The following is a 12,799-nucleotide window of genomic DNA, read 5'->3' on the forward strand; positions in this document are numbered from 1 at the left end:
TGGGCAGAATCTCTGATTGGTCAAGCCTTGGTTATGTGCTTCTGCTCTAGCTTCCTGGGAGCAAAGGATCAGATATCTGCTCTCTCTTTGACTTCTGTAATGGGAAATGTTCCAGATAGAAAGTGTGGGTGCTGCTTTTTTTACTTAATGTATTTTGATTACTCTTTTCTTTGAACTTCAAGATTCCCACTCTTTGAAGTGTTGGGTGAGCTCTTGAGTCAGCCTTGGCCTTTGTCTTTCTATTTCTTTCCACCTACCTACCATGTTATAAAAGTTGTAGTTAAGGTTCTCTGAGTTTGACAAAAGTCCAATGGTCACAACTCAGTTTTGGTTTTAGTGCTCTGCTTACTTTCCAGGTCTCTGGTTTGACTTAGGTTTATAATTCTAATATTTCTTATTTTCTTGCCAGCACATCAAAGTACTTTAAAAAGATTTAAAGATATTGTATCTACTATTTTATCAGTGTGCATATCTGGTATTTATATAACCATACATGGAGAAATAGGATTTAGGACTAGTTTTTTGTAATTGCTTTGTTAAAAAGAATAAAAGTGTACATATGGGAGGTCGTGAAAAAAATGATTCCCAGAGGTGAAAGGAGTAGGAGGGAATATGTTCAAATAAACATGCTCAGGTGATGAATCAATAAGGCCAAAGGGCTATTAATCAATGCTCAGTAGACAGAGCCAAATATAAACATCATGATATACTTTATTTGGATTATTTATTGTGAGCCTAGTATTTCTTCAATTTAAGCACTTCCTTATAGAATAATACCCCAAGCACACACAGACTGGTGAGATGAAAGAGCCAGAGCATAAAAATCTGAATATAATAATCATATCAAACCAATAGTATGCATTAGAGTTTAGTGTCATTTATGGGATCAGCATCTATCTGAACTCTCAGCAAATCTCTTTGGGCTCTGCAGCCCAAGAAAACCTCCACAGTAGATCTTCATGTTGAGAGCCATGCTGAAGTCAAATGTGAATCCTGAAGTTAACTTCCTTTAATGACAACCAGAAGATCAATGGGAAGAAAGTGTTTCTATTCCTTTAAGTGGTAGGATTAAATTTGGTCACTTCTCACTAAGTTAAAAGAAAGTCTAGTTAATGGAATGTATTGATGAAGAAAAACACAATTCAGTATGTTGTCAAATTGTTCTGAACTTGCCATAATGTCTTCAGAGGAACCCTTGACTGAACTCTCATCTCTGTAATTCTTGTGTTGGATTTGTCAGTGTAGGCATGCTTTCTTATGTAAGCATGAACTGCCACACAAACTCTCCATGCTTCTGTTACCCATATTCTGTATTTTGTAAACCTGTTGTGAGACTTTAAATATTTATAAAACTTTTATGTATAATACCTACTGATGCTAATTGATTTAATAATTGATGCTAAATTGATACAATTCATTGATTCTAATGTAGGATGGATTTTTCATTGTTCTGCCACTTAAATGATCAACTGAGCAGAATGCAACATGTAGTATTAAATTACACTGCTGAAACTGCCAAAGGTCAAATACATGCCTTTCCCCTGTAATATGTGTAGTCATGTTTCATTTAACCATCAATATGGGAATATATAAATGACTTTTCCAGGTAAGTTACCTCTTAAAGAACTTCAACTTTTTAAAACTTTGACTTGTTTGAATGGAGACCATTTTGAATTGCATTGCCTACCTCCTAAATTTATAGATAAAAGCACAAGAAAGCATAAAGATTAATCAAATCCATGTTTCCATAACACACATATTCCTCCTTATAAATAGAGGATATTGAGTAAAATTTAATATTTATAAAATGCCCTCATATTATTAGCATAAACACTATTTTTATTAAGATTTTTTTTTTAAGATTTTTTTTTTTTTTTATTTGACAGATCACAAGTAGGCAGAGAGGCAGGCAGAGAGAGACAGGAGAGGCAGGCTCCCCGCTGAGCAGAGAGCCCGATGTGGGACTCGATCCCAGGACCCTGAGATCATGACCTGAGCGGAAGGCAGAGGCTTTAACCACTGAGACACCCAGGCGTCCCTAGCATAAACACTATTATCACACCATTCTGTATGATGAAATATACTCAGAAGTTTGTGAGATATGGATGGTTCAAACTTTTATTTACATGCTTGCAGAAAATATGGAAAGCAGAGAAGAAAACAAAGATGACTAGAAGCTCATAAGGCAGACATAATTATTTCTTAATAAAGTCAATATACTATCTATATGCTTTTCTAGTACATTCTTTTTTTTTTAATTTTATTTTTTATAAACATATATTTTTATCCCCAGGGGTACAGGTCTGTGAATCGCCCGGTTTACACACACTTCATAGCACTCACCATAGCACATACCCTCCCCAATGTCCATAACCCCACCCCCCCTCTCCCAATCCCCCTCCCCCCATCAACCCTCAGTTTGTTTTGTGAGATTAAGAGTCACTTATGGTTTGTCTCCCTCCCAATCCCATCTTGTTTCATTTACTCTTCTCCTATCCCCTTAACCCCCCATGTTGCATCTCCACTTTCTCATATCAGGGAGATCATATGATAGTTGTCTTTCTCCGATTGACTTATTTCGCTAAGCATGATACCCTCTAGTTCCATCCACGTCATCGCAAATGGCAAGATTTCATTTCTTTTGATGGCTGCATAGTATTCCATTCTGTATATATACCACATCTTCTTTATCCATTCGTCTGTTGATGGACATCTAGGTTCTTTCCATAGTTTGGCTATTGTAGACATTGCTGCTATAAACATTCAGGTGCACGTGCCCCTTCGGATCACTACGTTCATATCTTTAGGGTAAATACCCAGCAGTGCAATTGCTGGGTCATAGGGTAGCTCTATTTTCAACATTTTGAGGAACCTCCATGCTGTTTTCCAGACTGGTTGCACCAGCTTGCATTCCCACCAACAGTGTAGGAGGGTTCCCCTTTCTCCGCATCCTCGCCAGCATCTGTCATTTCCTGACTTGTTAATTTTAGCCATTCTGACTGGTGTGAGGTGATTTTCTAGTACATTCTTAACTTTTTAATATATCGTGAACATTATCTCATAGCCTTTGATTGTCTTAATTGACTTACATTCTAATGGTCACATAATATTCCATTTCATGGTGGTACCTTCATTTTCTTAATCTCCCTTTGGTAGACATTTATATTTTCTCAATATTTAGCTATTACAAGCAATGTTGCAGTGAATATCTTTGTACATGAATCTCAATGGACATCTTAATCAGTTAACATATTTAGCAAGAGTTCATGGAGCACTGACAACATGTTAGGCGATATTCTAGGTGTTTGGAATACAAAAGAGAATAATCCTTGCCCTCATAGACTTTATATGCTGGTAGAAGAGACTGATAATTAAAGATCTAGTTCATAGTAACTACTTTCAGATGATAGTGACATGTTTTGTGAGGCAGTGGCTCGCAAACTTTTTGTTCTCAGGACTCCTCTACATACCTGAAAATTATTGAGGACCCCAAAGAGCTTTTGCTATTATGGTTATATCTATTTATATTCACTATATCAGAAATTAAGCTGAGACATTTAAAAAGATTTATTAACTCATCTAAAAATTATAAACTCAATATACTTTAAATAATAATTTTTATAAAAATAACTGTATACTCCAAACACTCCCAAATAGTGGGAAAAATGGAGTTGTTTTACATTTTTGTAAAAATTTTTAAGTCTGATTAGCAGATGGCAGCTGGATCTCATACCTTTCTATACACAGTCTGTTGTGTTAATGGTTTTGGTTGTATTAGAGAAAACTCAGCCTCATATACATATATAATTAGAAAAGAGAGTATTTTAATAACTTTTTGACATATTTATGGGCATTCTTCTTTAATAATTCACATAACTTGACTAGTGGAAGCTTTTTAGAAGTTAGTTCCAGTGTGGAATCTAAACCTATATTGATAAACTTTTATACTATTATATTAAAACCCAGTATTCTATCTTGAACTTTGAATGGATTTGTTATACATGAATAATTTTGTAATGTTATACATTGGTCATTTTGAAAATATTGGTTTATGACTTATGCAGATCTTCCAAATATTGTCCCACTTTAAAGTATTATACTCCAAAATCACGTTCATTTCTATTATCACCAATATCATTAGAAAAGTCTTGAGGTATTGGGAAGTTTTCATCTGGAGATGTATTGTTGGCAATAAACACTCTCCTTGAAGTGAGAGAGCCACTTTATTTAATTTTTGTGAATATGTGTGTGAAATGCCCAATTCTCAATAACCATAGTTCATTTGCCATTCTTTCAACTAAAAATGTTTCCTTAGAGTGCTCGCTTCAGCAGCACATATACTAAAACTGGAATGATACAGAGAAGATTAGCATGGCCCCGCCTCTGGCTTCAGCTCGGGTCATGATCCTGGGGTCCTGAGATCGAGCCCCGTGTCTGGCTCTCTGCTCAGTGGGGAGCCTCTTCCCCCTCTCTCTCTGCCTGCCTCTCTGCCTACTTGTGGTCTCTGTCTGTCAAATAAATAAATAAATAAATCTTAAAAAAAAAAAAGGAAAAGAAAACACTGGGTAGCTAAGCTCACAACTCGAACAATCACATAAGTGATTTTTTTAAAGGTGATTATCTCAATTAAATGTGCAACAGAAGTGCTTTATTTATTTTTCTCATTTCATCACATAGGATATTAAAATAACCTGTGCCCAAAGATTGAATTTGATAAACTCGATAATGTATGTTGCATCTTTAAGGTAATCCCTAAGTCTACTGAACATGTTTTCCTATTATGAGTGCTTGGAGGTGGAAATACAATGACTGTTAGCAGAATTTGCTGCCTCTGCCTTGGTGTGTGCTAAGTTTCCCAGCATTTTACCTGTCATTGCTATTGTAACATCAGTGTAAATGTCGACACTGGAAAAAGCAAATATGTCTTAGTACTATTATGAAATAATACTTGCTTAGCCCTAAAAGAGTCTTAGGGACATCCATGGGTTGGTGGACGCCACATGGAACACTACAGTCTTGGCGAGCAGCTGTAGAGTACCTCTTTCTTTCAAGAAAGGTGGTTTATTGCTTTTCATTATTTTAAGATCAGGAGAAGCAGTTATTCGAGCATTTGGTTTAACTTTTGCAATTCTAACACTAAAAAGAGTTTTTGATAATTGTCTCTGTTGGAGTTTAAAAAACAAAATATGTAATAATGACTATTTAAAAGAATAAGTGTAGCAATAATAACATAATTTACTGAATGCTTACCATGATCCAGACACTGTTGTCAAACTCTACATATACTTCGTTTAACACACAAGGCAACCTTTATAATAGGTACTATTTTTGTTTCATTCTAACAAAAAGGAATTTAGGTAGTAATGGGGATAAATAATTTATGCAAGTTTCTTTTAACTAGTAAGTGGCAAAGCCAAGCATCCAACTCAATTCTTTTTAACTCAAAGACCAGTTCTATTCATCACTGCCTAAAGTTACCAATAGAATATTTTATATCCTAATTACCTAAATAAAAATTTGGTATTCTTCCAAACACACATATTAGTTTATCATGGACTTCTCTAAATATAATCCTTCAAGTATTATGTCCTCCAGGAAGTCTCGTTGTCTATTTGACCTAATTTAAATTTCCCATTTTAGGATTTTAATAGTTTCCTTTATTACATATGTCAGTTTCCCATTATTACTGTTATTCTTATCCCTCCCATAGTCTCACTTATTATAAGCTCCTTTAGGTCAAGTTTAACATCATATTTAACATCTTATTCATCTCTTAGAGTATATATGGAAATTAATCATTGCAGCAATAGTCTCCTACCCACTAACACTCTGTGAGCTTCAATTCAGCTGTGTGATCGATTGCAAATTGTCATAATCCCTTTGGACTTCCTGTCATCAGGAAGTAGAGCATATTTTGCCCCCTCCTGGATCTGGTCTGACCTTGTATTCACTTTGGACAACAGAATGCAGCAGGAATGATTTGTGCAAATTCCAAGCCTGGGCCTCCAGGTTCTGTTTTCTCCAAGAAGCTGGCCCAGCCACCAGGTGAATAAACGCTATCTAGCCTGTTAGTGGATGAAAGGGCCTGTGGTATAGAGGTTAGTCATCCCAGTTAAGCCATCGTAAACCAGTCAGCCCCTGGCCAGCCATGCAGCTGACTGCAGTTGTATGAGTGATCAGCCAAGATCAGCTATGTGTGGCTGGGATTGTCCGAGCTACTTTGATAAATGTGGCTCAAATTGCCAACTCACAAACTGTAAGCTAAAGAGAGGTTGTTGTGTAAGTCAGGGTTGTTCAGAGAAACAGAATCAATAGTATGTATTTATATGTATGTGTGTGTGTATATATGTATGTATATATGTATGCATGATTATAAGACATATAGACATATATATATATAATATATATCATATTATATTATATGATATATATTATATGATATATATTATATGTTATATATTATATTATATTATATTATATATAGGGTGGATTTATTTTAAGGAATTGGCTCATGTGATTATGGGACTGGACAGTTTGAAATCTGCAGAATATGTTGTCAAGCTAGAGACCTAGGAAAGAGCTAATGTTTCAGCTTGAGTCCAAAGGTAGTCTAGAGGCAGAATTCCCTTTTCCTTAGACCTTAGTCTTTTTTTCAGCCTTCAGTTGATTGGATGATGCCCACCAACTTAATGGAGAGTAATCTGCTTTCCTCAGTGTCTACAGATTTTCATGTTAATGTTAATCTCATCTAAAAAAATACCTTCAAAGTGATAGACTGGTGTTTGACCTAAAATCTGGGTCCTTTGACTAGCCATCCTGACACACAAAGTGACCATCACAATCCCCAGGTTTAGAATGTTTTTTAGGGGACAAAAACTATCTGATTTACTTTGGATCCGTCATCTCCACTGATATCTGAAACTTGCACTCAGCAGTCTTCAGAATTATTCAGGAAAGAGTTACAAACTTTACTAATTTCAAAAGAGAAAATAATTTTCTTCTCTACAAAATTGTAAGCTTTGAAATATATATTAATAAAGCAAATAGTTACAAATGTTGGCAATAGTTTTCTATAAACAAACTTCCTCTCTTTGTGACTTTAGTTGAATAAGACATACGTCCAAGAGCAAATCAAAGCAAATATGTAATTGTCTTTCCTGAAAGGAGGTTTAGTTTTTGTGTAGAGAATTCTTTTATTTCTTATCTAGTAAATGTTAATTTACCTCCTTACTTGTTCCATGCCAGACCCTGTGCTAGACATTCCCTCTCAGCATTAATCTCTGCTCTCTGGGTACAGAAGTAAACCAGAACATCTTGTTCCCATAGGAGTTCATTCTTTTCTTAAAACAATTTGCTGGTTTTATGTTCTGTCTCTATTCTGTGTGTTTAAGTACTTTCACTAGAATAATGTGCATTGGCTGTTCTCATGGAAGAAATTGCTCTTTTTTCCCCTCACTCCAAAAACAGCGTAGTATTGAACTGGTCCAGCACAGTCCTTCTTGCCAGTTCTTTGTTTCTTCATTTTGTTCACAGATCTCTTGAGGCAACGATTACAAGCAGTGCATTGTTTGTGTTTCTGCCTTTTGGCAGCAAAAAAGAGTTTAAAAACACTCCAGTAAGGATATTTCCCGTGTTCTGAAATAAAAGAACTAGATGAAAGTGCTACTCGCTTGAGATCTGCAAAACTTTCCAACTGCAGCTAAATCATGGCTTTTGGCTCTTCTTCAGTTCAGAAACAAGGGAATCTGCCTTCTTGAAAATTTCTCATTTGACTATAAACATTCTAAATGTATTATGCTATCTTTGAGGCAAAATTTACGTTAGAAAGTAGATCAAATTCTAATAAGAACCACATACGGGAACTTTAATGTGTGGTTATACTGGCTGAACACTTTGCAAATCTTATCTAATTTAACCCTTATAAAAATTGTGTAAAAATTAGGTATTAAATTAAAGAAAGTGAATAATAATAATTTGTCTAAGGATACTTAGCTAGTAAGTGGCAGACTGGGCATGAACAACTGAGTCTGACTCCAAAGCCCAGGGTCCTGATCCCTACATTAGACAGTCTGACAAGATCAACAAACCAGAGCACAGTTTGCAGGTGCTGGTGCACTTCCAGCTCAGTGGTTAAGACCGCAGGTCATAGACCAAGACTGCCTCCAGTGAGTTCTTTGCTGCTTTACTAATTAGCTATTATTTACTCACTCAATGTCTCAGTTTCTTTCTCTTTAAAATGAGGATAATGATCTGCCTTTTCCTTGGGTTGTTATAGGGACTAAATGAATTAATACATGTAAAGTGCTAATACTGCTCGGCACATACTAAATACTCTCTAAGTGCTACTTATTCTTGTAAAAATGCATGAATCTTTTCAACAGGATACCAATTTTGGGTTTCCTGTGCAGCTACATCAATAATCTTACATTTAGTTGTGATTGACTTTTAGATTCCAAGTTGTTTCTATGTGATACTGAAGGACAAAAAAAAGCCAGTTTGGAAATAAGTCAAACTAAATCCCAAGCCAACAAAAATATTACTCATTACTTGATGTTCTGAGAAACAAAAGCAGCAACACTTTTTTTTCCTTAAAGATTTATCTATTCATTTGAGAGAGAGAAAGAGAGAGAGAAGAGAGAGAGCGAGCAGGAAGGGCAGAGGGAAAGGGAGAGAGAATTCCAAGCAGACTCCATGTTGAGTGCGGTGCCCTAGGTAGGGCTCGATCTAAGGACCCTGAGATCAGGACACTGAGATTATGACCTCAGCCAAAACCAAGTGTCCCATGATCAACCGACTGTCCACCCAAGTGCCCCACAGCAACACTTTTTATAACACAGCTTTTTAAAAGTCTTTCTGTTAATTGCATAATTATGACAAAGGCAAACTTCAATTTATAAGGAAGAAGGAGGAAGGAAAACTGGTAGGGAAGTCAAGACTTTTTCACTGTGGTTCCATACCATGCCCTCTCTAACGGTAATGCAGAGAGTCTTGAAGCCAATTGTGGAGTGGTCAGAATGATAGGAGTTATGCATGGGTTATTTTCCCAGGAGTGCCCAAGAGTACCTGTGCATCTTAGACAAATCAATTACCCTATAATTCAGTTTTTCATGTTGTAATTGGTGAATTAAAGTTTTTACTTAACTGCGGCCTGAGAAGGTCTCAGAGCACTTGTCTAACGAGCACCTTCTAAGTGGTTTTGATATATAGAATAGAAACATGGGACCGGCTGGAGCTTCATCTTTTTTTTTTTTTTTTTTTTAGAATGTTCAATATAGTAGTAATTTCATATTATTAAATGTGTATATTTTCAAAAGGCAGTTACAGTTTCAATAACAACTTTTCTTTATACTCTAGAAAATTGGAAAATACAAAAAAACATTAAGAATAAAATAAAAATCATTGTAACCGCACATCTTATATCAATCTTATATATATTGGTGCATTCTTCTCCATAAAAAGATTGTTTTATTTATTTATTTAATTTTAAAAGTTGTTGTTTTAAAGTGTTCATGTGGCTGGATGATTTCTGAAGATACAGGATAAAATGAAAATCTGGTTATGCATGTCAGCCCCTAGAATGGAGTTAAGTGGTACTTGATGCTACTTATTTTATCCTAAATTAAAAAAAAATTTTTGAGCTGAAATAAAGGTAGAATTTGTTAACCTGAAAGAATACCTCTGAGACTTGTAAGTCAAAATAATGCTGTATTTGGCCATTCTGACATGGAAGGTGCTGGCATGCTTGACTTTTCCCAGGAAACTGCACCAGAGCCAGAACTGGAGCTGGAGGCAGAGGGTAGCTGGATCTGGAGTGGGAGCCCGAGCAGGAGCAAGAACTGCATCCAGAGGGGGAGGTGGAGACAGCCCAGGAGCTGGATTACATGGAACAGGAAAAACTATAATTTCGTATAGGTTATAGGTTGGAGAAGTCATTGCTACTATTCCTACTATTGGATTTAAAGTTGAGATGGTAACATACAAGAGCCTTGGATTCCAACTCCAGGATTTAGGAGGACAGAAAAGTATCAGGCCATACTGGGGATGTTATTATTCAAACACAGATGCAATCATTTCTGAGTAGATAGTTGTGATGGAGACTTAACTGGCATTCCCAAATGAGAATTAGTTGCCATACTGGAGGAAGAAGAGTTGAGGAAATCCATTTTAGTGATGTTTGCAAGTAAATAGGACACCGAACAGGTCATGACTGTCTCAGAGGTGGCAAGTTTACTTGGGTTACCTGTGTGGAAGGATGGAAAATGACAACTTTTCAATACTTCAGCAACCAAAGGCATTGGTCTTGATGAGGCAATGGAAGGGTTCATTGGAACATTAAAGAGCAGACAATCATTCAATCACGTCTGCACCTCTGTAATGAAGACTGTATCACATTTCTTTTAGGAAATGTGTTAAGTGTGCTTCATGCTACTAAATGTTAAAAATGTGTGATTGTTGACATATACTGCTGACTGCAATATTTGTAATAAATATAAAGAGTATTTGGTTGGGAGGGTAACTCACCATGATTGAACCAACTAAATGTTCAGTGTAATGTAAAATCCTTCCTTGCTTTCTTGTCTTAAGTATATATTCTATTTGTATGGAATTCTTATTTAAATTGAGTCCCACCAAAGAATGTACTCTTATTGAGGAAAATACCCTCCTATTTTTGAATTGCAGTTGAAGCTTGTTTGCATAAACACTAATAAATATCTTAACTAAAAAAAAAAGGCTGAATTATCAAACAGTTTAAATAATAATAATGTGAAGAGGAGTTGTAATTATGTAAAAAATATCATGATTGTGTTACTTTTGGTTAGTCAGTTTCCTGCTGGGGGTGGCACTTCTAGAGGTGGTGATCTTTGAGGACTGACAACCCTGTGATAAAATAAAGACATGAAGCTTGACAATGGGTCTTGGAGTTCAGGTGCCTTTGGGGCACCGTCTCCAAGCCCTTGGGGGAATATCTAAACAACCTTGTGGTGTAACCCAACCTTTTCTATAAAAGATAAGATGTATGTCTCTCATGAATGGCTGGCAATGTCAGATTTGGTTGTCCAAGTGGCAATAGCAGTGAAGTTACAGTTATCATCTGAAGCCACACCTGCCCTGAAGCCACACTGTGTCTAATTCTCAATAACCTCTTCTCTTGAGCTAACAAATAAACATAATTCTGCTTAAGGTTACATTGAAAAATAATGCACTTCACGTTTTTTTCCCATCCACTCTTCTGGGAGTCTATGGAGAAGCTTAACAATGAAGATTTTGTATAAGGCAAGATGGTATCAAACTTCCCCTTTTGGGGCAGTCTGTGATGAAGTCTGTTATGCCAGCTTTCCCAGACCAGAAGTCTGTCTTCTTGCTTTCCCAGAGCAAGTCAGTCCCTTTATTTACCACAATCATAACAGACCAGCCTATCCATTATGTTTCTAGGATGTCTTAAGAGTTCAGGGCCACTGTGTTCTTCACAGCACAATTCACGTCCGTAATTTGGGATGTCTGAGATACTCTTATAGGAAAATAAATTACACTGTGAAGTTAATGGCTTGTACCTGAGCTCAGAGAATGAACTGTAAGGTCAGTCAGGGCAACAGGTGTGGGCTATCAATGCATTTAGTAGGTTATGCTTCCATACACAGTGCCTCAACATTGGAACATAAATTTCTGAATACTGGACATGATAAAGGACAACTTATAACTTTTTGTTTGTCGAAGGTAAGAAATAGACCATGAACACATTATCTCTGCAAGTGCTTCTAATTCTTCCAATGATCCCGACACAGAGAAGGAAGGGAGGGAGGATGCTAGAGACAATCTGGAAAGGAGGGCATGGTCTTCTGTCCCATTTGACTTCTCTGTATGTCTTTAGCCTACTTTTCTATTTACTGGATGGACTACAGACAGAGTCCTAGGAACTATTTGATAGCAAATTCAAAGCAAAGTGTATTAACTCTGTGAGGCACATACGATAATACCTGGTCTAACACCCAGCCGACAAAGAGGCAGGTTCTGACTCAGGAGCCATTGATGTCGGGGCTGAAGAACTGGGTCTACTGACCTCCAGACCAGACCATTTTTTATGTTGTTCCATCTTTCTGGTATTTAAACAGGAATGGATTTGTTTTCCAATTCAGTTATCTTTGGTTCTGTGACTTATTTTTGTCATTTTCTTATATTTTCTCTCTGTTGGAGTTCTCACTGTATTCGTTGTTCTCCTGAGTACAGTGAGTGTCCTTTATGACCATTACTTTTGAACTTTTTAAATAATCAGATAAATTATTTATCTCCATTAATTAAGGTTTTTCCCTGAGGTTTTATATTCTTTCATTTGGAATATATCCCTCTGTTTTTTCATTTTTCTTGACTCTCTGTGTTGGCTTTTATGCATTAAATAGCCACCTCTCAGTTTTAAAGGAGTGACCTTGAATAGAAGATAAACCTCATCGTTTCATCCTGACCGAGCTCTAGGTTGTCTCTCAAACATTTGTGATTGTTTAGGTGGCCTATTATATCTTTAATATACCCTTAACCCTGTAGTGGAGGGTGTGCCAAGCCCAGTCAGTGTTCCAAAGGGAAGGATGACATTCAGCATCTAGATTCAGAATGTTTGGAATCCAGACCCTCAGGTAGCAGATTTTGAAGTATGAAAATATATATAGTCCTGTGGGACAACAACTGTCCACCCTGCTCGCCACAAGTGACAGGTGAACTGGAGTTCCCATGGGTAGCAGTGGCAAAAATTGGAGCTCCAGAAGAGTGTATAAATTCCTATCTCAGAGATACAAGCAAGCTGTAGGGA

At 36.5% G+C, this 12,799-nt stretch overlaps 1 pseudogene; it reads left to right on the plus strand.

The window, feature by feature from the left end:
- The first annotated feature begins 8,236 nt into the window (after window positions 1–8,236).
- LOC111144469 lies at window positions 8,237–10,401 on the plus strand (annotated as a pseudogene).
- The last annotated feature ends 2,398 nt before the right edge of the window (window positions 10,402–12,799 follow it).

The sequence above is a fragment of the Enhydra lutris genome, unplaced genomic scaffold (assembly GCF_002288905.1).
Source record: "Enhydra lutris kenyoni isolate GAN:26980312 unplaced genomic scaffold, ASM228890v2 scaffoldscaffold11, whole genome shotgun sequence".
Lineage (NCBI taxonomy): Eukaryota > Metazoa > Chordata > Mammalia > Carnivora > Mustelidae > Enhydra > Enhydra lutris.